Raw genomic sequence first — 22,921 nt, forward strand, 5'->3', positions numbered from 1 at the left:
CGCAGACGATTGAGACTGACAGCAGCAGAGATGGAGAGGATTTATTCTTGTCTAGGTCGACCTCTCTGAGCGAACCTAGACACAGGCGTTTCCCGACCTCTCCGGGCAGGCACGGATCCGGTGCTCCTTACTGCCACAGTAGAAGCAGCTCCCCTCGGCACGGCGTAAGTCTTGACGGGTTTTGACCATCTTGGTCTGGTCGACCTGCATAGGCTCAGGAGAATGTACCTGGGGAGAGACGGAGGGAGTGACGGGTTTCTGAAAAGTAGGAGCTAGACGTGGAAACCTCCTCTCACGGGTGACCTCTTTGGCACGCTCCTGGAACCGTAGGTCAATCCGGGTGGCAAGAGTTATTAGGTCATCGAGAGTGGTAGGAATGTCCCGACCGGCAAGTTCATCTTTAATACGGCCTGACAGACCCTCCCAGAAGACGGATACCAGAGCGTCGTTATCCCAGGCCAGCTCCGAGGCAAGGGTACGGAACCGTATGGCATATTGGCCCACGGTGAGACCTCCCTGACGGAGGCGTAGCAGTGATGATGCGGATGAGGTCTTCCGTCCGGGTTCGTCGAAGACTTTCCGGAAAGCCGTGAGAAAGGCAGGCAAGTCGGACACCAGGGGGTCTCCTCTCTCCCATAGAGGATTTAGCCAGGCCAGGGCCTCCCCGGTGAGATGGGACATGATGAAGGCAATTTTGGCCCGGTTGGAGTTAAACTGGTGGGACAATAGTTCAAAGTGCAGGGTGCACTGATTTATGAAGCCCCGAGCCTGGGCGGAGTCGCCTCCGAAGCGAGGAGGTGCAGAAAGCCGGGGTCCGGGGTAGGATACCATGGTATTAGTGGGCAGCGGAGCTGCCGGATTGCGAGTCATGGCACTGGCGGAGGTTGCTGGCGGAGCAGTCAGAGTGTCCAGGCGAGAATTGACATTCCGCAGGTGACCCAGGATGGACTCCTGTTGGGACCTCTGACGGGACAGTTCATGACACAGGTCCGAGAGCGAGGGAGCTTGGGTGCCACCGGGTTCCATGGCCCGAGCAAACTGTAACGGGTCTGGGAGGCGGAACCTCTGAGCTACTATACAAGGGGGCGGTCCTTGTAAGGGAGCGGGTGGCGACCAGGCAGGCAGTCACAGCAGATGACCGGGACAGTCTCTGGAAGAACGGGCAGGAGGTCACGGCAAGTGACCGGGGCAGTCTCTGGATGAACGGGCAGATGGTCACGGCAAGTGACCGGGGCAGTCTCTGGATGAATGGGCAGATGGTCACGGCAAGTGACCGGGGCAGTCTCAGGATGAACGGGCAGATGGTCACGGCAAGTGACCGGGGCAGTCTCTGGGTAAAGGGTTGGTACTAGTGTTGAGCCACCCCCGTAGTGTTCGGGTTCGGTTCGGTTCGTCGAACACCGGGATGTTCGAGGAACTGTTCGTCGAACTGTTCGTCGAACACCTTAGAACACCGTCGAACACCGTTAAAACCAATGGCAGGCAAACAAAAACACATAGGAACACATAGAAAACACCTTCAAAGGTGTCCAAAAGCTGACAAACTGCTCAGAAGACGCTTTCTTTAAAAAAGCCGGCCGGCAATTCAGCAGCGGCATACACCGGTACCCGACAATTTAGACATGAAGGAATAGAGCATCACACATAGATTAGATAGATAGAAACATGTCAGTCACATATATATGAAGTACAGTGACAGTGTTGCTTACTGTACTTGTCATTTAGTGTAAAGGATTTATTAAAAAATATAATAGTGTTTTCGTGCACCGTCTCTTTAAAAAAGCCGGCCGGCAATTCAGCAGCGGTACCCGACAATTTATAACAGACAGAATAGAGCTTCACACATAGATTAGATAGATAGAAACATGTCAGTCACATATATATGAAGTACAGTGACAGTGTTGCTTACTGTACTTGTCATTTACTGCAAAGGATTTATTAAAAAAAATAATAGTGTTTTCATGCACCATCTCTTTAAAAAAGCCGGCCGGCAATTCAGCATCTGTACGCGACACTTTATAACAGACAGAATAGAGCTTCACACATAGATTAGATAGATAGAAACATGTCAGTCACATATATATGAAGTACAGTGACAGTGTTGGTTACTGTACTTGTCATTTAGTATTAAAATAAAGGATTCATTATTAAAAAAAATTGGCGTGGGGTTCCCCGTAATTTTAGTCTCTAGCGGAGGTTAAGCAGACAGCTGGGGCAGATGTTTGAAGCCTGGGAAGGGGGTAATACCCACGGAGCTTCCCAGATTACTATTATCAGCCCCCAGCTGAATACCTAGCCTTTACTAGCTATTAAAATGGAGGACCCCCCCAAAAAAATGACGTGGGGTCCCCCCTAATTTAATAGCTAGCAAAGGCTAGGCAGACAGCTGGGGGCTGATATTAATAGCCCAGGAAGGGAGCCATGAATATTGGCCCCCTCCCAGGCTAGAAACACCAGCCGTCAGCCGCCCCAGAAATGGCGCATCCATAGGATGCGCCAATTCTGGCACTTAGCCTCGCTCTTCCACGCTGCCCTGTAGCGGTGGCAGGGTGTAATAGGGTTGGGGTTGATGTCAGCTTATAATGCCAGCTGACATCAAGCCCAGGTTAGTAATGGAGAGGCGTCTATAAGACACCCCCATTACTAACCCCATAGTCAAAGTTAAAAAAAAAACACAAACACCCAGAATAAAGTCCTTTAATTGAAATAAAGACACAATTCTTTATTGTTCTAAATTAAACCATACTTACCATCACACCCATTCCAGCTGAAGCCAACGATCTCCTGCAATAAAAGAAAAATAATAAAGCAACCTCATCCTTACCTTTCCATGGTTCCCAGGACAGCTTCAGCTCTGCTACATCGAGATGACAGGCTGGACCGCAGCAGAACGCTGCCATCCAGCCTGTCATCCCGCAGACACTGAGAAGCGCAGGCATGCTTGCGCTCCTCAGTGTCTGACTGTGACGGCATCCAGATGAGCCGACAATGAACTCGGCTCACCTCATGTACGTCACTGACAGCGTGGGAAAATTCTCCTGCACTCAGCGCTTCAGCGTGAGAATTTTCCCACGCTGTCAGTGACGTGCATGAGGTGAGCCGAGTTCATTGTCGGCTCATCTGGATGCCGTCACAGCCAGACACTGAGTAGCGCAAGCATGCCTGTGCTTCTCAGTGTCTGCGGGATGACAGGCTGGAAGGCAGCGTTCTGCTGCGGTCCAGCCTGTCATCTCGATGTAGCAGAGCTGAAGCTGTCGTGGGAGCCATGGAAAGGTAAGGATGATGTTGCTTTATTATTTTACTTTTATTGCAGGAGATCATTGGCTTCAGCTGGAATGGGCGTGGCAGTAAGTATGGTTTAATTTAGAACAATAAAGAATTGTGTGTTTATTTCAATTAAAGGACTTTTTTCTGGGTGTTGTGTTTTTTTTAAATACTTTACTAGAAATTCATGGCTGTCATGTCTAATATTGGCGTGACCCCATGAATTTCGGGCTTAGGGCCAGCTGATAATGCCAAGCTGGCCTTAACCCCTTTATTACCCAGTGAGCCACCGCACCAGGGCCCTGGATGAGTTGGGTACAGCGCCAGAAGGTGGCGCTTCTATGAACGCGCCATTTTCCGGGGCGGCTGCGGACTGCAATTTGCAGCGGGTGGGGCCCAGAAAGCTTGGGCCTCCCTGCGCTGCAGATTCCAGCCCCCAGCTGCCTAGTTGTACCTGGCTGGACACAAAAATAGGGCGAAGCTCCACGCATTTTTTTTTTAAATTCATGAAATTCATGGAATAATTAAGAAAAAAAGGGCTTCCCTATATTGTTGTGTCCGGCTAGGTACAAATAGGCAGCTGGTGGTTGGGAGCAGCCCGTTCCTGCCTGCTGTACCTGACTGGACACAAATATAGGGCGAAGCCCCACATCAATTTTTTTTTCATTATTTCATGAATTTCCTGAAATAATTTAAAAAAAATTGACGTGGGGCTTCGCCCTATATTTGTGTCCAGTCAGGTACAGCAGGCAGGAACGAGCTGCCCCCAACCACCAGCTGCCTATTTGTACCTGGCCAGACACAACAATATAGGGAAGCCCTTTTTTAAAAAAATTATTTCATGAAATAATTAAAAAAAAATTGACGTGGGGCTTCGCACTATATTTGTGTCCAGCCAGGTACAGCAGGCAGGGACGGGCTGCCCCCAACCACCAGCTGCCTATTTGTACCTGGTTGGACACAACAATATAGGGAAGCCCTTTTTTTCTTAATTATTCCATGAATTTCATGAAATAATTTAAAAAAAAAATGCGTGGGGCTTCGCTCTATTTTTGTGCCCAGCCAGGTACAACTAGGCAGCTGGGAGCTGGAATCCGCAGCGCAGGGAGGCCAAAGCTTTCTGGGCCCCACCCGCTGCAAATTGCAGTCCGCAGCCGCCCCAGAAAATGGCGCGTTCATAGAAGCGCCATCTTCTGGCGCTGTACCCAACTCATCCAGGGCCCTGGTGCGGTGGCTCACTGGGTAATAAAGGGGTTAAGGCCAGCTTGGCATTATCAGCTGGCCCTAAGCCCGAAATTCATGGGGTCACGCCAATATTAGACATGACCACCATGAATTTCTAGTAAAGTATTTAAAAAAACACAAACACCCAGAAAAAAGTCCTTTAATTGAAATAAACACACAATTCTTTATTGTTCTAAATTAAACCATACTTACCGTCACGCCCATTCCAGCTGAAGCCAATGTCTTCTGCAATAAAAGTAAAATAATTAAGCAACCTCATCCTTACCTTTCCATGGTTCCCACGACAGCTTCAGCTCTGCTACATCGAGATGACAGGCTGGACCGCAGCAGAACGCTGCCATCCAGCCTGTCATCCCGCAGACACTGAGAAGCGCAGGCATGCTTGCGCTCCTCAGTGTCTCGCTGTGACGGCATAAAGATGAGACAAGCTCATGTCCAATGAACTCGGCACACCTCATGCACGTCACTGACAGCGTGGGAGAATTCTCCTGCACTCAGCACTTCAGCGTGAAAATTCTCCCACGCTGTCAGTGACGTACATGAGGTCAGCTGAGTTCATTGGACATGAATGCGCTCACCTCATGCACGTCACTGACAGCGTGGGAAAATTCTCACGCTGAAGCGCTACAGCGTGAGAATTCTCCCACGCTGTCAGTGACGTGCATGAGGTGAGCTCATTCATGTCCAATGAACTCAGCTGACCTCATGCACGTCACTGACAGCGTGGGAGAATTCTCACGCTGAAGTGCTGAGTGCAGGAGAATTCTCCCACGCTGTCAGTGACGTGCATGAGGTGCGCCGAGTTCATTGGACATGAACTCGTCTCATCTTTATGCCGTCACAGCCAGACACTGCAGAGCGCAAGCATGCCTGCGCTTCTCAGTGTCTGCGGGATGACAGGCTGGATGGCAGCGTTCTGCTGCGGTCCAGCCTGTTATCTCGATGTAGCAGAGCTGAAGCTGTCGTGGGAACCATGGAAAGGTAAGGATGAGGTTGCTTTATTATTTTTCTTTTATTGCAGGAGATCGTTGGCTTCAGCTGGAATGGGCGTGACGGTAAGTATGGTTTAATTTAGAACAATAAAGGATTGTGTCTTTATTTCAATTAAAGGACTTTATTCTGGGTGTTTGTGTTTTCTTTTAACTTTGACTATGGGGTTAGTAATGGGGGTGTCTTATAGACGCCTCTCCATTACTAACCTGGGCTTGATGTCAGCTGGCATTATAAGCTGACATCAACCCCAGCCCTATTACCCCCTGCCACCGCACCAGGGCAGCGTGGAAGAGCGAGGCTAAGTGCCAGAATTGGCGCATCCTATGGATGCGCCATTTCTGGGGCGGCTGACGGCTGGTGTTTCTAGCCTGGGAGGGGGCCAATATTCATGGCTCCCTTCCTGGGCTATTAATATCAGCCCCCAGCTGTCTGCCTAGCCTTTGCTAGCTATTAAATTAGGGGGGACCCCACGTCATTTTTTTGGGGGGGGTCCTCCATTTTAATAGCTAGTAAAGGCTAGGTATTCAGCTGGGGGCTGATATTAGTAGCCTGGGAAGCTCCGTGGGTATTACCCCCTTCCCAGGCTTCAAACATCTGCCCCAGCTGTCTGCTTAACCTCCGCTAGAGACTAAAATTACGGGGAACCCCACGCCAATTTTTTTTAATAATAAATCCTTTATTTTAATACTAAATGACAAGTACAGTAACCAACACTATCACTGTACTTCATATATATGTGACTGACATGTTTCTATCTATCTAATCTATGTGTGAAGCTCTATTCTGTCTGTTATAAATTGTCGGGTACAGATGCTGAATTGCCGGCCGGCTTTTTTAAAGAGACGGTGCATGAAAACACTATTATTTTTTTTAATAAATCCTTTGCAGTAAATGACAAGTACAGTAAGCAACACTGTCACTGTACTTCATATATATGTGACTGACATGTTTCTATCTATCTAATCTATGTGTGAAGCTCTATTCTGTCTGTTATAAATTGTCGGGTACCGCTGCTGAATTGCCGGCCGGCTTTTTTAAAGAGACGGTGCACGAAAACACTATTATATTTTTTAATAAATCCTTTACACTAAATGACAAGTACAGTAAGCAACACTGTCACTGTACTTATTATATATGTGACTGACATGTTTCTATCTATCTAATCTATGTGTGAAGCTCTATTCTGTCTGTTATAAATTGTCGGGTACAGTACAGATGCTGAATTGCCGGCCGGCTTTTTTAAAGAGACGGTGCATGAAAACACTTATTTTTTTTGATAAATCCTTTACACTAAATGACAAGTACAGTAAGCAACACTGTCACTGTGCTTCTTATATGTGTGACTGACATGTTTCTATCTATCTAATCTATGTGTGAAGCTCTATTCTTTCGGTTCTAAATTGTCGGGTACCGGTGTATGCCGCTGCTGAATTGCCGGCTTTTCATGTTTCACTGTGAGCACTGTTCCCATCGATTTGGGCAATCACTGTAATGCCACAACCACCATGGCTGTGGCATTACAGTGAGTGGCAGACAATCCCTGCATGATTGGTGCTCTAAATAGCGCCAGACATGCAGGACACGCTTTTGGTGCACGAACAGTTATCGAACATAACCTCGAACAGCCGAATTTTTTGCAAATCGTTCGGGTTCGTCGAACAACTCGAACACCGCCCTAAACAGCTCGAATTTGAGATTGGCGAACAGTTCTAGTCGAACACCGCTCATCTCTAGTTGGTACGACCTGTGGCGGCTGATGGTAGTCGTGAGCTCCCAGGTGAGCAGGCGAGAGTCTCTGGATAAACGGGTGGTCACGGCATGTGACGGCGGAGCCTCCAGGAAGACCAACAGACAGGCGGCAGATGAGCGCTCCCAGGTGAGCGGGCAGAAGTCTCTGGACAGGCGGGTGGTCACAGCACATGACGGCAGAGCCTCCAGGTAGGCTAGGAGACAGGCAGCAGATGAGCGCTCCCAGGTGAGCGGGCAGGAGTCACTGGACAGGCAGTTGGTCACAGCACGTGACGGCGGAGCCTCCAGGTAGGCTAGCAGGCAGGTAGCAGATGTGCGCTCCCAGGTGAGCGGGCAAGCTGGTCCATAGACAGACTGACAGGAGTTGGAAGGCAGACCGTCGGACCTCAGGCAAGCAGGCAGGTAGCTGATGTGCGCTCCCAGGTGAGCGGGCAAGCTGGTCCTTAGACAGACTGACAGGAGTTGTAAGGCAGACCGTCGGACCTCAGGCTAGCAGGCAGGTAGCAGAATATCAGGCAGGAATAAGACAGCAAGCTGACAGGAATCTGGCAGGTATCTGGCAGGTAACTGGCAACGGGACCTGTGGGCTGAAGCAGAGTAGTGAACAGTGCAACAACATTGCTCGGGCACCTCCATTTTGTAGGAGGTGCCTTATATATGGTGAAGTCCTCCGGCCATTGGCCGGGGACTCCTTAGGACGGCGCGCGCGGCCCCTTTAAGAGGGAGGGAGAGCGCGCGCGCGCGCCCTAAGCACAGTGGCCGGGAAGGAGCACGCGCTGCCAGCAGAGCGGGAGGAGGACGCCGGGCACGCAGCAGAGAGGTGAGGGGAACAGCGTCCCTGCCTAGCAGAGGGCAGGGACGCCGGCACTACACTGACCTCCATCAGGTTGCAAATTGAATATAATATTTTTCTGCATCTAGCTCTGAAAAAATATTTGGGCTTCTAGCAGTGTGCGGGACTTGTTCTATTAGTCCATCTATACTGACCTCCATCAGGTTGCAAATTGAATATAATTTTTTTCTGCATCTAGCTCTGAAAAAATATTTGGCCTTCTAGAAGTGTGTGGGACTTGTTCTATTAGTCCATCTATACTGACCTCCATCAGGTTGCAAACTGAATATAATTTTTTTATGCATCTAGCTCTGAAAAAATATTTGGCCTTCTAGCAGTGTGTGCGACTTTATCTATTAGTCCATCTATACTGACCTCCATCAGGTTGCAAATTGAATATAATTTTTTTCTGCATCTAGCTCTGAAAAAATATTTGGCCTTCTAGCAGTGTGTGGGACTTGTTCTATTAGTCCATCTATACTGACCTCCATCAGGTTGCAAATTGAATATAATTTTTTTCTGCATCTACCTCTGAAAAAATATTTGGCCTTCTAGCAGTGTGTGGGACTTGTTCTATTAGTCCATCTATACTGACCTCCATCAGGTTGCAAATTCAAAATAATTTTTTGTCTGCATCTAGCTCTGAAAAAATATTTGGCTTTCTAGCAGTGTGTGGGACTTGTTCTATTAGTCCATCTAAACTCACCTCCATCAGGTTGCAAATTAAATATAATTTTTATCTGCATCTAGCTCTGAAAAAATATTTGGCCTTCTAGCAAAGTGTGGGACTTGTTCTATTAGTCCATCTATACTGACCTCCATCAGGTTGCAAATTAAAAATAATTTTTATCTGCATCTAGGTCTGAAAAAATATTTGGCCTTCTAGCAGTGTGTGGGACTTGTTCTATTAGTCCATCTATACTGACCTCCATCAGGTTGCAAATTCAAAATAATTTTTATCTGCATCTAGCTCTGAAAAAATATTTGGCCTTCTAGCAGTGTGTGGGACTCATTGTATTAGGCCATCTATAGCAAGCTCCACCAGCTTTTAAATTAATAATAATTTTTAGCTGCACCTAGCCCTGAAAATAATTTTTCTTCCCAATAGTGGTAGCAATATAAATATGGGGCGTGCTCCTGGCTTACAAAAATATACGCTTCATAACAAAAAACACCAGCCTAGCGCACTGCATTAATAAGATGGCATCATCGTCTCTCCCAGTGCTAGGCCTACTACCCAGGCTAGCATTCCTGTGCCTAAAACACAATGTATGGGTCCGCGCTAGCCACTATGCTGAGGGGTCTAAAGCTGCTGCTAACGCTTTATAACATTTCAATTGGCAGATTTTTTGCATCGGTTTTGCATCATGTCATCAGATTCCAGCTGTCTAAACACTTTGGTCAATCACAGGCATCACCAGATAAGTGACAGTTGAACATGATATTATCGCTTCCACTACTAGCTGAGAGCATTTTAGTGATCATCATTTTGGCCAGTCGAGTATAATGATTCATTAATGATTTTAGATGATTAACTGTCTATTGGGCAATTGTTATGTAATCTGGACAAGGCTTGTTTTAACCTATTCCACCATTACTACCTAGTGTTGCTTCTTTTTATTTTTATCTATGTGCAAACAAACATACTTTTATTCGCCAATGTGATATGCAGTGTTTCGGTCTAGTGTGTAGAAGCTTTTCTCAGGCCTTAAAGAAGCACTGCTCCCATCAAAATTTGTATCCTCTTAATACATTGCAGTCAACATATTATATAGCACTGTGTACTTACAATTGCTCATTTTGCCTTTCTACCCAGCTAATTCTTCTCTTTTCCACTAGGTCTATGATGCCACATGATTTAAAACTGACTAGCTGAATCCTTCTAAGCTCTGTGTAAGTCACCGGCAATAGTCCCTGGCAGGGAGAGGAGAGAGCAGCTGGGTCAGGAGTTGAAGATGGGAATGATAAATGCAGGAACAAGAGACTTCCTGTTTCTACATAGAGCAGAGAAAAGAGAAGAATTTGTTAGAAAAGCAAAATTAGCAATGATAAGTAAACAGTGCTATATAATATGATTACTGCAATATATTAAGAGGATAAAAACTTTGATTGAAGTGCATTTTTAAAAAGGACCTGTATATGTTGGACCGAAATGTTACATCTCACATGGGTGAATAAAAGGCAAGGTGGAGACAGCCAACCCCAGCCCCCGTGAGGAAGGTCTCATAGTGAAATTTAACCTCCAGGCTGGATGGGGCTTCATTTGCAGCCCTGAATTTAATCGGGATATTTTTGTGAACTGACGGGATGTGGAGCCCGAGTTGGAGGAAGGCCATCCCGACCGGAACCTCTACCCTGGGGATCACGTCACGTTCACCCGGCATCATGGTGAACGTGGCTGCTATGCCCTGCAGGTGTACCGTGTCTCCAAGGAAAACTCCCTGCAGGAAGTCCCTCGTGACCCAGCTGGGTCAGGGAAGCACCAAGAATACCCCAGGAGGGGTCCCCAGTACTAGGCTTAGTACTGGGATTGCAAATAACTGTTTAAAGCCACCCGTTTGGGTGCGGCATTATTGTTTATGTTTTCTAGTGTGAACGTTAAATAATGTTTTCTATAAGTACACAGGCTGAGGACTGTGAGCAGCCGGACGTTGACTCTGTATATAGTTTAGCACTTCTTAAAGTGCGCCCTCTTGGTTTTATACTTAAACCAGAGTACCTCAGAACAAAAACCCGTTGGCGTGGCCGAAGACGAGGTCCAGTATCTGGATCGTCTATGCCCTGCAGCAACGCCCAGGGCCTACGTTGAGGGTTTGGAGCGGGTCCCTCATGCTACTACTGTTGCACCCTGGTGCAGGAACTTTCTCGAAAAAAAGTGCTCTTAAAATGTTTTATGAGAAAAGTATTTTTGCAAATGTAACGTTTAAAGAAGTGTTTTATAAAATTTTGCATGCCATTTATCCCCGTTTTGCTTTGTTCCAGCTCGCGGACGTGCTGTGTTTTACTGGGGGGAATGTGGCGCCCCTGGGCCAGCCACCGTAATATACATATATACTGCCCCACTCAGTAAGGCCCCACCGGGGGCGAGACACTCCATAAAGATCTTCTCCAGATCTTTCAGGTTTCGGGGCTGTCACTGGGGAACATTGAGTTTCAGCTCCCTCCAAAGATTTTTTATTGGGTTCAGGTCTGGAGACTGGCTAGGCCACTCCAGGACCTTGAAATGCTTCTTATGGAGAAACTCCTTAGTTGCTCTGGCTGTGTGTTTCAGGTCATTGTCATGCTTAAATCCCCATCCACGACCTATCTTCAATGCCCTTACTGAGGGAAGGAGGTTGTTGGCCATAATCTCACGATACATGACCCCATCCATCCTCCCTTCAATACAGTGCAGTCGTCCTGTCCCTTTTTCAGAAAAGCATCCCCAAACTGTGATGTTTCCCGTACCAGGCTTCATGGTTGGGACAGTGTTCTTGGGGTTGTACTCATCCTCCTTCTTACTCCAAACACGGCAAGTGAAGCTGATACCAAAAAGTTCTATTTTGGTCTCATCTGACCACATGACCTTCTCCCATGCCTCCTCTGGATCATCCAGATGGTCACTGGCAAACTTCAAACAGGCCTGGACATGTGCTGGTGTGAGCAGGGGGACCTTGTGTGCCCTGCAGGATTTTAATCCATGACGGCGTAGTGTGTTACTAACGGTAATGTTTGCGACTGTGGTCCCAGCTCTCTTCAGGTCATTGACCAGGTCCTCCCATGTAGTTCTGGGCTGATTCCTGACCTTTCTCAGAATAATCCTTACCCCACAAGGTGAGATCTTGCATGGAGCTACAGACTGAGGAAGATTGACAGTCATCTTGTGTTTCTTCCATTTTCTAATAATTGTGCCAACATTTGTTGCTTTCTCACCAAGCTGTTTGCTATTGTCCTGTAGCCCATCCCAGCCTTGTGCAGGTCCACAATTTTGTCCCTGGTGTCCTTAGACATCTCTTTGGTCTTGTCCATGGTGAAGAGGTTGGAGTGTGATTGAGTGTGTGGACAGGTGTCTTTCATACAGGTAACAAGTTCAAACAGGTGCAATTAATACAGATAATGAGTGCAGAGTAGGAGGGCTTCTTAAAGAAAAACTAACACGTCTGTGAGAGGCAGAATTCTAGCTGGTTGGTAGGTGAAAAATACTTATTTCATGCAATTAAATGCAATTTAATAATTTAAGAATCATTCAATGTGATTTTCTAGGTTTTATTTTTAGATTCTTCCTCTCATAGTTGAAGTGACCTACTTTAAAAATTACAGACCTCTCCATTCTTTGTAGGTGGGAAAACTTCCAAAATCAGCAGTGTATCAAATACTTATTTTCCCCACTGTATACAGTGGGTATGGAAAGTATTCAGACCCCTTTAAATTTTTCATTTTGTTTCATTGCTGCCATTTGGTAAAATTGACTGAAAAAAACAGAAATGTAGAAATTTTTGCAAATTTATTAAAAAAGAAAAACTGAAATATCACATGGCCATAAGTATTCAGACCCTTTACTCAGACACTCATATTTAAGTCAAATGCTGTCAATTACCTTGTGATCCTCCTTGAGATGGTTCTACTCCTTCATTGGAGTCCAGCTGTGTTTAATTAAACTGATAGGACTTGATTTGTAAAGGGCACACACCCATCTATATAAGACCTCACAGCTCACAGTGCATGTCAGACCAAATGAGAATCATGAGCTCAAAGGAATTGCCCAAGGAGCTCAGAGACAGAATTGAGGCAAGGCACAGATCTGGCCAAGGTTACAAAAGAATTTCTGCATTCTATTTAATCCGTAAATGGAAGAAGTTTGGGACCATCAGAAGTCTTCCTAGACCTGGCCATCCAGCCAAACTGAGCAATCATGGGAGAAGAGCTTTGGTGAGAGAGGTAAAGAAGAACCCCAAGATCACTGTGGCTGAGCTCCAGAGATGCAGTAGGGAGATGGGAGAAAGTTCCACAAAGTCAACCATCACTGCAGCCCTCCACCAGTCGGGCCTTTATGGCAGAATGGCCCGACGGAAGCTTCTCCTCAGTGCAAGACATATGAAAGCCCGCATAGAGTTTGCTCAAAAATACACGAAGGACTCCCAGACTATGAGAAATAAGATTCTCTGGTCTGATGAGACGAAGATAGAACTTTTTGGTGATAATTCTAAGCGGTATGTGTGGAGGAAACCAGGCACTATTCATCACCTGCCCAATACAATCCCAACAGTGAAACATGGTGGTGACAGCATCATGCTATGGGGGTGTTTTTCAGCTGCAGGGACAGGACGACTGGTTGCAATTGAAGGAAACATGAATGAGGCCAAGAAAAGAGATTTCCTGGATGAAAACATCTTCCAGAGTGCTCTGGACCTCAGACTTGGCCGAAGGTTCAACTTCCAACAAGACAATGACCCTAATCACACAGCTAAAATAACAAAGGAGTGCCTTCAGAACAACTCTGTGACCATTCTTGACTAGCCCAACCAGAGCCCTGACCTAAACCCAATTGAGCATCTCTGGAGAGACCTGAAAATGGCTGTCCACCAACGTTCACTATCCAATCTGACGGAACTGGAGAGGATCTGCAAGGAAGAATGGCAGAGGATCCCCAAATCCAGGTGTGAAAACTTGTTGCATCATTCCCAAGAAGACTCATGGCTGTACTAGCTCAAAAGGGTGCTTCTACTCAATACTGAGCAAAGGGTCTGAATACTTATGACCATGTGATATTTCAGTTTTTCTTTTTTAATAAATTTGCAAAAATTTCTACAATTCTGTTTTTTTTTCAGTCAAGATGGGGTGCAGAGTGTACTTTAATGAGAAAAAAAATAAGCTTTTCAGAATTTACCAAATGGCTGCAATGAAACAAAATGAAAAATTTAAAGGGGTCTGAATACTTTCCATACCCACTGTATATGGTAAAAAAAAAAATATAATGAATGGAAGTATCAAATAGACCACCAAATAAATATCCAAATATTTTTACAGGCCATACAGTTGCCACATTGAAAGCAACCTTGGGGCGGTTCCTAAGTCCCAAATGGATTATAATGTATAGGGATATAATGACTTTGCGTTAGGAGATCCCTCAAGATTTGCCTGTATTGCCTGTAAAAATATTTGCCGTACTACTACATTTGTATCGGCTGATGGAGCTAAAACCTTCTCAATAAAACATCATGTCATCATCATATGCCACATGCAGTTGCCCTAAAATTTACATCGGGTTAACCTCACGACAACTGAAAAATTGCACACGTGAACACGTACGCGACATCATGGCAGCTGAAATAGCTACTGATCCCTCACTACTGAAAACCTCGCCATTACAGAATGTTCCACCAATGTAACCAAAGTCATTCATGTTGAGAGGAATTTAGCAGGTTCAATGCAGTATCAGTGGTGGGAATATAAAGCGCCTTCTCACCCAAAAAAAATGCAGGTGGATCACTTTATTGGGAACTATGGTACCGCAAGGTCTGAATGAATCCTTAGGATTTGCATTATTTCTATGATCTGGGAATGTCTCTGCCCCCTCCTTGAGTGAATTTTAACATCTGTTTTAGTTTCATATCTTTGTATGAATTTTATTGGTTATATATTTTTTTTAGCTAATTATCTCATTCTTTCTTTTTGAAAGATTACCCAGAATAAAAGCCATGTGTCCATACCCCCTGCATATATGTGCTCATGATCTGTTGAAAAAGAGGAAAAATCGGCTCTGTATTATTCTTGTTATTGATATAATCTGCAAATTTGATATGTATAATCTGTAATATCTGATAATATATGGTGTGTATACACTAATCATGTAATAGGTCATGTGTGACGATCGTAATTGTGGATGTATTTTATACAGGAAATGTTATGTATAGAATCATGATTGTTAGTCCTTTGTGTTGATAGTATATGTACTTATTATTATTATTATTATTTATTATTATAGCGCCATTTATTCCATGGCGCTTTTCATGTGAAAAGAAGTATACATAGCACAAACAATTACAATAATCTTGAACAAAACGAGTCAGCAACTGGTACAGGAGGAGCGAGGACCCTGCCCGCGAGGGCGCACAGTCTACTTATCAGCATTTATTTATAGTTTGCACAGCTGCACTTTGTATTTATACACTTTTACCTCTATGCTCCATCTCCATATGTGATTGGTGGGTGTGCATGCGTGTCTGCCGGGGCATCCTCCTGTCCACACACGCTGTGGCGCTCGCGTGATTGCAGGTATGCGCCGGCCGGATAGCGTTACCGCTGCAGTGATTGATGGGCGGGTGGGTGGTGACGATCCTGGCATGTGGACGCGCATGTGCCGGATTCACCAACATCATTGGACTGGACCACTCATGTGATCGTAAGGTCCGGCTTCATATAATGGGATTTTGTTGTATTTTCTGGCAACGCCCCCTGAGGAAGCATCATCACGAAAGCGCATGTTTGGGGAGTCTGGGCTGGAGACTCACCAGTGCATAAGACCATGGGTAATTAACCTTGAATATAATGGACACTTGTCTGGTTCTCCGTGCAATGAGCTGCATATATAGGATGTTATACAGCATGAACTCTAAGTGCTGTTACCTTGTACTTTGTGGATTTGTGTTTTATCACATCTTGACATTGTTTATACATATCTAATATAGTTAGTACCAAAACTGGATATTTATTTGGTGGTCTATTTGATACTTCCATTCATTATATTTTGATTTTTTTACCATATACAGTATATATACCACCCACATAAATGTGTACATCTATATGCACAGGGTTCATTTATGCAGTTGTGACCTATTTGGGTAATATACTATAGAATTGCTGCAGTCCACTGTACAGAACGCACTTTTCCCATTGGTCGGTTGGCAGCTGGGTGACACTTACAGCCCTAACACGGGGATCTTTTTCTTCACCCATATCTTGCAAATTTGCCCTATATGTATTTGCATTTATGTATTTTTATATTGGACTTAATAAAGGAATTTTTAATATGTAGCTTGAACTCAATGTCCTCCGTTTTTTCAATGATTTATAGAGTTTGCTATAGTGTTGGGCACCAGAGACAGTATTGTAACTTAGGATGAAGTACTGTAACGTTATTTGTATTTTTATTAATGTGCTACAATTTTTAGAAGGGTTCAGAAAAGTAAACTAAATGTAATCTAGCTTGTTTGTTAGTGAATTATTGAAAGGTATTCAAAGACATGGTTGGAGCAGTAAATAATTCACTTTACGGATCACATAGTAGGCCAAGAAACCTAAACAAAAGAATGGTGGTACTAAACAACCAAAAATACTAGCTTTACTTTTTTGTACCATGTAGTATTTATAGAGTGCATAGAGAGTAAAGAATGCATTCAAGTACATGATACAAACCCACAGAGACGTCATTGAATGGAATGTGTTTGCTAGTGAATTACAATGGCTACCACCTTGTTACACTGAAAGAAACGTCATAAAATGTTAATAGGACAGGTGCCTGTGAGCAATTGCAGTCAGAAGATCCTTGTCCTCTCTTTTTGTGCTACCAATGAATATTCTGATCTCATACTCGAGATACTGGGGATGCCGAGGTAACAAGAGGCTGCTGACACTGCTGTCCACTTTGTCTTTCTTATCTAAACCTGAAGATACCAGTGGTTTTGAGGTAATAAGAGGTTTCTCACACTTTATCCACCCTATTTTTTTATATTAAATATTGGGGATACCAGGAGTTCTAAGGTAAGAAAAGGTTGCCCACACTGCTATCCACGCTGCCTTTCTGATTTAATATAGGAGATACCAGGGGGCTGTAGTAAGAAGAGGCTTTTCAAACTGCTGTCCACACTGTCTTTCTGATCTAAAACTGGAGATACCAGGAGTGGTGAGGTAATAAGAGGCTTCTCACACTGCTGTCCACCCTGTCTTTCTGATCAAATACTGGGGATAGCAGGAATTCTAAGATAAGAAGAGGCTGCTCACACTGCTGTCCACCCTGTCTTTCTGATCAAATACTGGGGATACCAGGAGTGCTAAGGTAAGAAGATGCTGCTCACGCTACTATCCACGCTGGCTTTCTGATCTGATACTGGAGATACCAGGGGGCTATAGTAAGAAGAGGCTGCCCACACTTCTGTCCACCCTATCTTTCTGATCTAAAACTGGAGATACCAGGGGTGGATAGGTAAGAAGAGGCTTCTCACACTGTTGTCTACCTTATCTTTCTGATCAAACACTGGAGATATCTGGAGTGCTGAGGTAAGAAGAGGCTGCTCACACTGCTGTCCACCCTGTCTTTCCAAATTCTGAGCTGCTGCGGTGACTTGGAAAAAAACAATACCATATGCTGTCAAGCTATCTCCATCTTACAGCAGATGCTCAGAAAAATAGGGTGGGCATCAGTGTGAACAGCCTCTTTTTAGCTTTAGCAACATTGGTATCTCCAGAATTACATTAGAAAAACATGGTGGATACTAGTATGAGCAGCCTCTTCTTACCTCATCACTAGAGATGAGCGGTGTTCGACTTGAACTGTTCGCCAATCTCAAATTCAAGCTGTTTTGGGTGGTGTTCGAGCCGTTCGGCGAACACGAACGATTTGAAAAAAATTCAGCTGTTCGAGGTTATGTTCGATAACTGGTCATGCACCAAAATCATAACTGGATTTTTTCTCAGTAATGATGAAGATTAATGTTAATACGCAGTTTGAGTGTACAGCGGGGCGGGGGGAGAGGCAGGGGATGGATCTCTGCAGGAATAATGAAGATCTCCATTTTTTTTTTCTCTTTCCCGCATTTACAGTGGGGAGGTGCAATCTGTCAGCCTATCAGCAGCGCACACACGGAGCAAAGTGCTTTTTTTCACACAAGCAAGGGCATGTGTCATTGGCAGTGTATGTCACATGTCCTTGCCCTATAAGACCCAGCCATTTTCCCCGTCGCCACCATTTTCTCACTGCTGCCGCTGCGTGTTAGACGGCACCGCTGTTGCTGTGTGCGCTATACCTTGTTAATTTCAAGCCAATTTTCGCACAAATCTACAGATAGCTTGGGAGTAGGGAATAGTTGTGATTGCAGTCCTTTTAAGGACTAGGTTACAGCATTTCCTACGACTTTTATCAGGCAGGTCTGTGCTCTTAATTAGATAGGTTGGGAGTAAAGACTAATTGTAATTGCAGTCCTTTTCAGGACTAAGTTAGATCAGTTCCTATCAGTTTTTGCCAGGCAGGTCTGTGCCAGTGCTGTGCAAGTTTTTTTCACAGCATTTGGCTAAATCTAGCAAAGCTAATCCTTTTTGGCCTATTGCAGAGTGTGTTAGTCAGTGGAGTAGCCTATCTGTGTTGCAAGCTACACGACCTGTGTACAGAATACCAATTTTTTTACTGCACCTAGTGAAGTAAAACCTTTTGGGCATAGCATCATTCTATTAGTCCATCTATACTGACCTCCATCAGCTTGCAAATTGAATATAATTTTTTTCTGCATCTACCTCTGAAAAAATATTTGGGCTTCTAGCTGTGTGTGGGACTTGTTCTATTAGTCCATCTATACTGACCTCCATCAGGTTGCAAATTGAATATAATATTTTTCTGCATCTAGCTCTGAAAAAATATTTGGCCTTCTAGCAGTGTGTGGGACTTGTTCTATTAGTCCATCTATACTGACCTCCATCAGGTTGCAAATTGAATATAATTTTTTTCTGCATCTAGCTCTGAAAAAATATTTGGCCTTCTAGCAGTGTGTGGGACTTGTTCTGTTAGTCCATCTATACTGACCTCCATCAGGTTGCAAATGGAATATAATATGTTTCTGCATCTAGCTCTGAAAAAATATTTGGCCTTCTAGCAGTGTGTGGGACTTGTTCTATTAGTCCATCTATACTGACCTCCATCAGGTTGCAAATTGAATATAATTTTTTTCTGCATCTAGCTCTGAAAAAATATTTGGCCTTCTAGCAGTGTGTGGGACTTGTTCTATTAGTCCATCTATACTGACCTCCATCGGGTTGCAAATTGAATATAATTTTTTTCTGCATCTAGCTCTGAAAAAATATTTGGCCTTCTAGCAGTGTGTGGGACTTGTTCTATTAGTCCATCTATACTGACCTCCATCAGGTTGCAAATTGAATATAATTTTTTTCTGCATCTACCTCTGAAAAAATATATGGGCTTCTAGCTGTGTGTGGGACTTGTTCTATTTGTCCATCTATACTGACCTCCATCAGGTTGCAAATTGAATATAATATTTTTCTGCATCTAGCTCTCAAAAAATATTTGGCCTTCCAGCAGTGTGTGGGACTTGTTCTGTTAGTCCATCTATACTGACCTCCATCAGGTTGCAAATTGAATATAATATTTTTCTGCATCTAGCTCTGAAAAAATATTTGGCCTTCTAGCAGTGTGTGGGACTTGTTCTATTAGTCCATCTATACTGACCTCCATCATGTTGCAAATTGAATATAATTTTTTTATGCATCTAGCTCTGAAAAAATATTTGCGCTTCTAGCTGTGTGTGGGACTTGTTCTATTAGTCAATCTATACTGACCTCCATCAGGTTGCAAATTGAATATAATATTTTTCTGCATCTAGCTCTGAAAAAATATTTGGCCTTCTAGCAGTGTGTGGGACTTGTTCTATTAGTCCATCTATACTGACCTCCATCAGGTTGCAAATTGAATATAATATTTTTCTGCATCTAGCTCTGAAAAAATATTTGGCCTTCTAGCAGTGTGTGGGACTTGTTCTATTAGTCCATCTATACTGACCTCCATCAGGTTGAAAATTGAATATAATATTTTTCTGCATCTAGCTCTGAAAAATATTTGGGCTTCTAGCAGTGTGTGGGACTTGTTCTATTAGTCCATCTATACTGACCTCCATCAGGTTGCAAATTGAATATAATTTTTTTCTGCATTTAGCTCTGAAAAAATATTTGGCCTTCTAGCAGTGTGTGGGACTCGTTCTATTAGTCCATCTATACTGACCTCCATCAGGTTGCAAATTGAATATAATATTTTTCTGCATCTAGCTCTGAAAAAATATTTGGCCTTCTAGCAGTGTGTGGGACTTGTTCTATTAGTCCATCTATACTGACCTCCATCAGGTTGCAAATTGAATATAATTTTTTTCTGCATCTACCTCTGAAAAAATATTTGGGCTTCTAGCTGTGTGTGGGACTTGTTCTATTCGTCCATCTATACTGATCTCCATCAGGTTGCAAATTGAATATAATATTTTTCTGCATCTAGCTCTGAAAAAATATTTGGCCTTCTAGCAGTGTGTGAGACTTGTTCTATAAATCCATCTATACTGACCTCCATCAGGTTGCAAATTGAATATAATATTTTTCTGCATCTAGCTCTGAAAAAATATTTGGCCTTCTAGCAGTGAGTGGGACTTGTTCTATTAGTCCATCTATACTGACCTCCATCAGGTTGCAAATTGAATATAATATTTTTCTGCATCTAGCTCTGAAAAAATATTTGGCCTTCTAGCAGTGTGTGGGACTTGTTCTATTAGTCCATCTATACTGACCTCCATCAGGTTGCAAATTGAATATAATTTTTTTCTGCATCTAGCTCTGAAAAATTATTTGGCCTTCTAGGAGTGTGTGGGACTTGTTCTATTAGTCCATCTATACTGACCTCCATCAGGTTGCAAATTGAATATAATTTTTTTCTGCATCTACCTCTGCAAAAATATTTGGGCTTCTAGCTGTGTGTGGGACTTGTTCTATTAGTCCATCTATACTGACCTCCATCAGGTTGCAAATTGAATATAATATTTTTCTGCATCTAGCTCTGAAAAAATATTTGGCCTTCTAGCAGTGTGTGGGACTTGTACTATTAGTCCATCTATACTGACCTCCATCAGGTTGCAAATTGAATATAATATTTTTCTGCATCTAGCTCTGAAAAAATATTTGGGCTTCTAGCAGTGTGCGGGACTTGTTCTATTAGTCCATCTATACTGACCTCCATCAGGTTGCAAATTGAATATAATTTTTTTCTGCATCTAGCTCTGAAAAAATATTTGGCCTTCTAGCAGTGTGTGGGACTTGATCTATTAGTCCATCTATACTGACCTCCATCAGGCTGCAAATTGAATATAATTTTTTTCTGCATCTAGCTCTGAAAAAATATTTGGCCTTCTAGAAGTGTGTGGGACTTGTTCTATTAGTCCATCTATACTGACCTCCATCAGGTTGCAAATTGAATATAATTTTTTTCTACATCTACCTCTGAAAAAATATTTGGGCTTCTAGCTGTGTGTGGGACTTGTTCTATTAGTCCATCTATACTGACCTCCATCAGGTTGCAAACTGAATATAATTTTTTTATGCATCTAGCTCTGAAAAAATATTTGGCCTTCTAGCAGTGTGTGGGACTTGATCTATTAGTCCATCTATACTGACCTCCATCAGGTTGCAAATTGAATATAATTTTTTTCTGCATCTAGCTCTGAAAAAATATTTGGCCTTCTAGCAGTGTGTGGGACTTGTTCTATTAGTCCATCTATACTGACCTCCATCAGGTTGCAAATTCAAAATAATTTTTTGTCTGCATCTAGCTCTGAAAAAATATTTGGCTTTCTAGCAGTGTGTGGGACTTGTTCTATTAGTCCATCTAAACTCTCCTCCATCAGGTTGCAAATTAAATATAATTTTTATCTGCATCTAGCTCTGAAAAAATATTTGGCCTTCTAGCAGTGTGTGGGACTTGTTCTATTAGTCCATCTATACTGACCTCCATCAGGTTGCAAATTAAAAATAATTTTTATCTGCATCTAGGTCTGAAAAAATATTTGGCCTTCTAGCAGTGTGTGGGACTCATTGTATTAGGCCATCTATAGCAAGCTCCACCAGCTTTTAAATTAATAATAATTTTTAGCTGCATCTAGCCCTGAAAATAATTTTTCTTCCCAATAGTGGTAGCAATATAAATATGGGGCGCGCTCCTGGCTTACAAAAATATACGCTTCATAACAAAAAACACCAGCCTAGCGCACTGCATTAATAAGATGGCATCATCGTCTCTCCCAGTGCTAAGCCTACTACCCAGGCTAGCATTCCTATGCCTAAAACACAATGTATGGGTCCGCGCTAGCCACTATGCTGAGGGGTCTAAAGCTGCTGCTAACGCTTTATAACATTTCAATTGGCAGATTTTTTGCATCGGTTTTGCATCATGTCATCAGATTCCAGCTGTCTAAACACTTTGGTCAATCACAGGCATCACCAGATAAGTGACAGTTGAACATGATATTATCGCTTCCACTACTAGTGTTGAGCCACCCCCGTAGTGTTCGAGTTCGGTTCGGTTCGTCGAACACCCGTGTGTTCGCCGAACTGTTCGTCGAACTGTTCGTCGAACACCTTCGAACACCGTTAAAACCAATGGCAGGCAAACAAAAACACATAGAAACACATAGAAAACACCTTCAAAGGTGTCCAAAAGCTGACAAACTGCTCAGAATACACAACTAACACATGGAAAAGTGACAAGTACATATAGTCATGCGAAAAGAAAAGAGGTGGAGGAGTAAAAGGAGGGGGAGACACAGATATAGGCATGTCATGCCCTTCTAAAATCCAAAAAGTGAGAAGCCGAGACGGCCAGTCCGCTCCTGCCCGTGCCACCTCCGTGTCGCCGGGTTTGTGCCAGAGCCGCGGTGAACCCTGACGGCCAGCCCCCCTCTCCCAATACTGGTGCCTGTCCGCTGGTGGGTCGAGAGAGCCCCCCTGTGGTGGAGGCAGCTCTAAGCTTTTTAATTTAAATTGTCCCTCTAATTTGAATGAATACACTTTAAATCCATTTACAAGGATCTATTGGAGGGCAAGTCT

Source organism: Phyllobates terribilis, unplaced genomic scaffold (genome assembly GCF_046119375.1).
Source record: "Phyllobates terribilis strain yellow unplaced genomic scaffold, ASM4611937v1 Scaffold_4__5_contigs__length_816908805, whole genome shotgun sequence".
NCBI lineage: Eukaryota > Metazoa > Chordata > Amphibia > Anura > Dendrobatidae > Phyllobates > Phyllobates terribilis.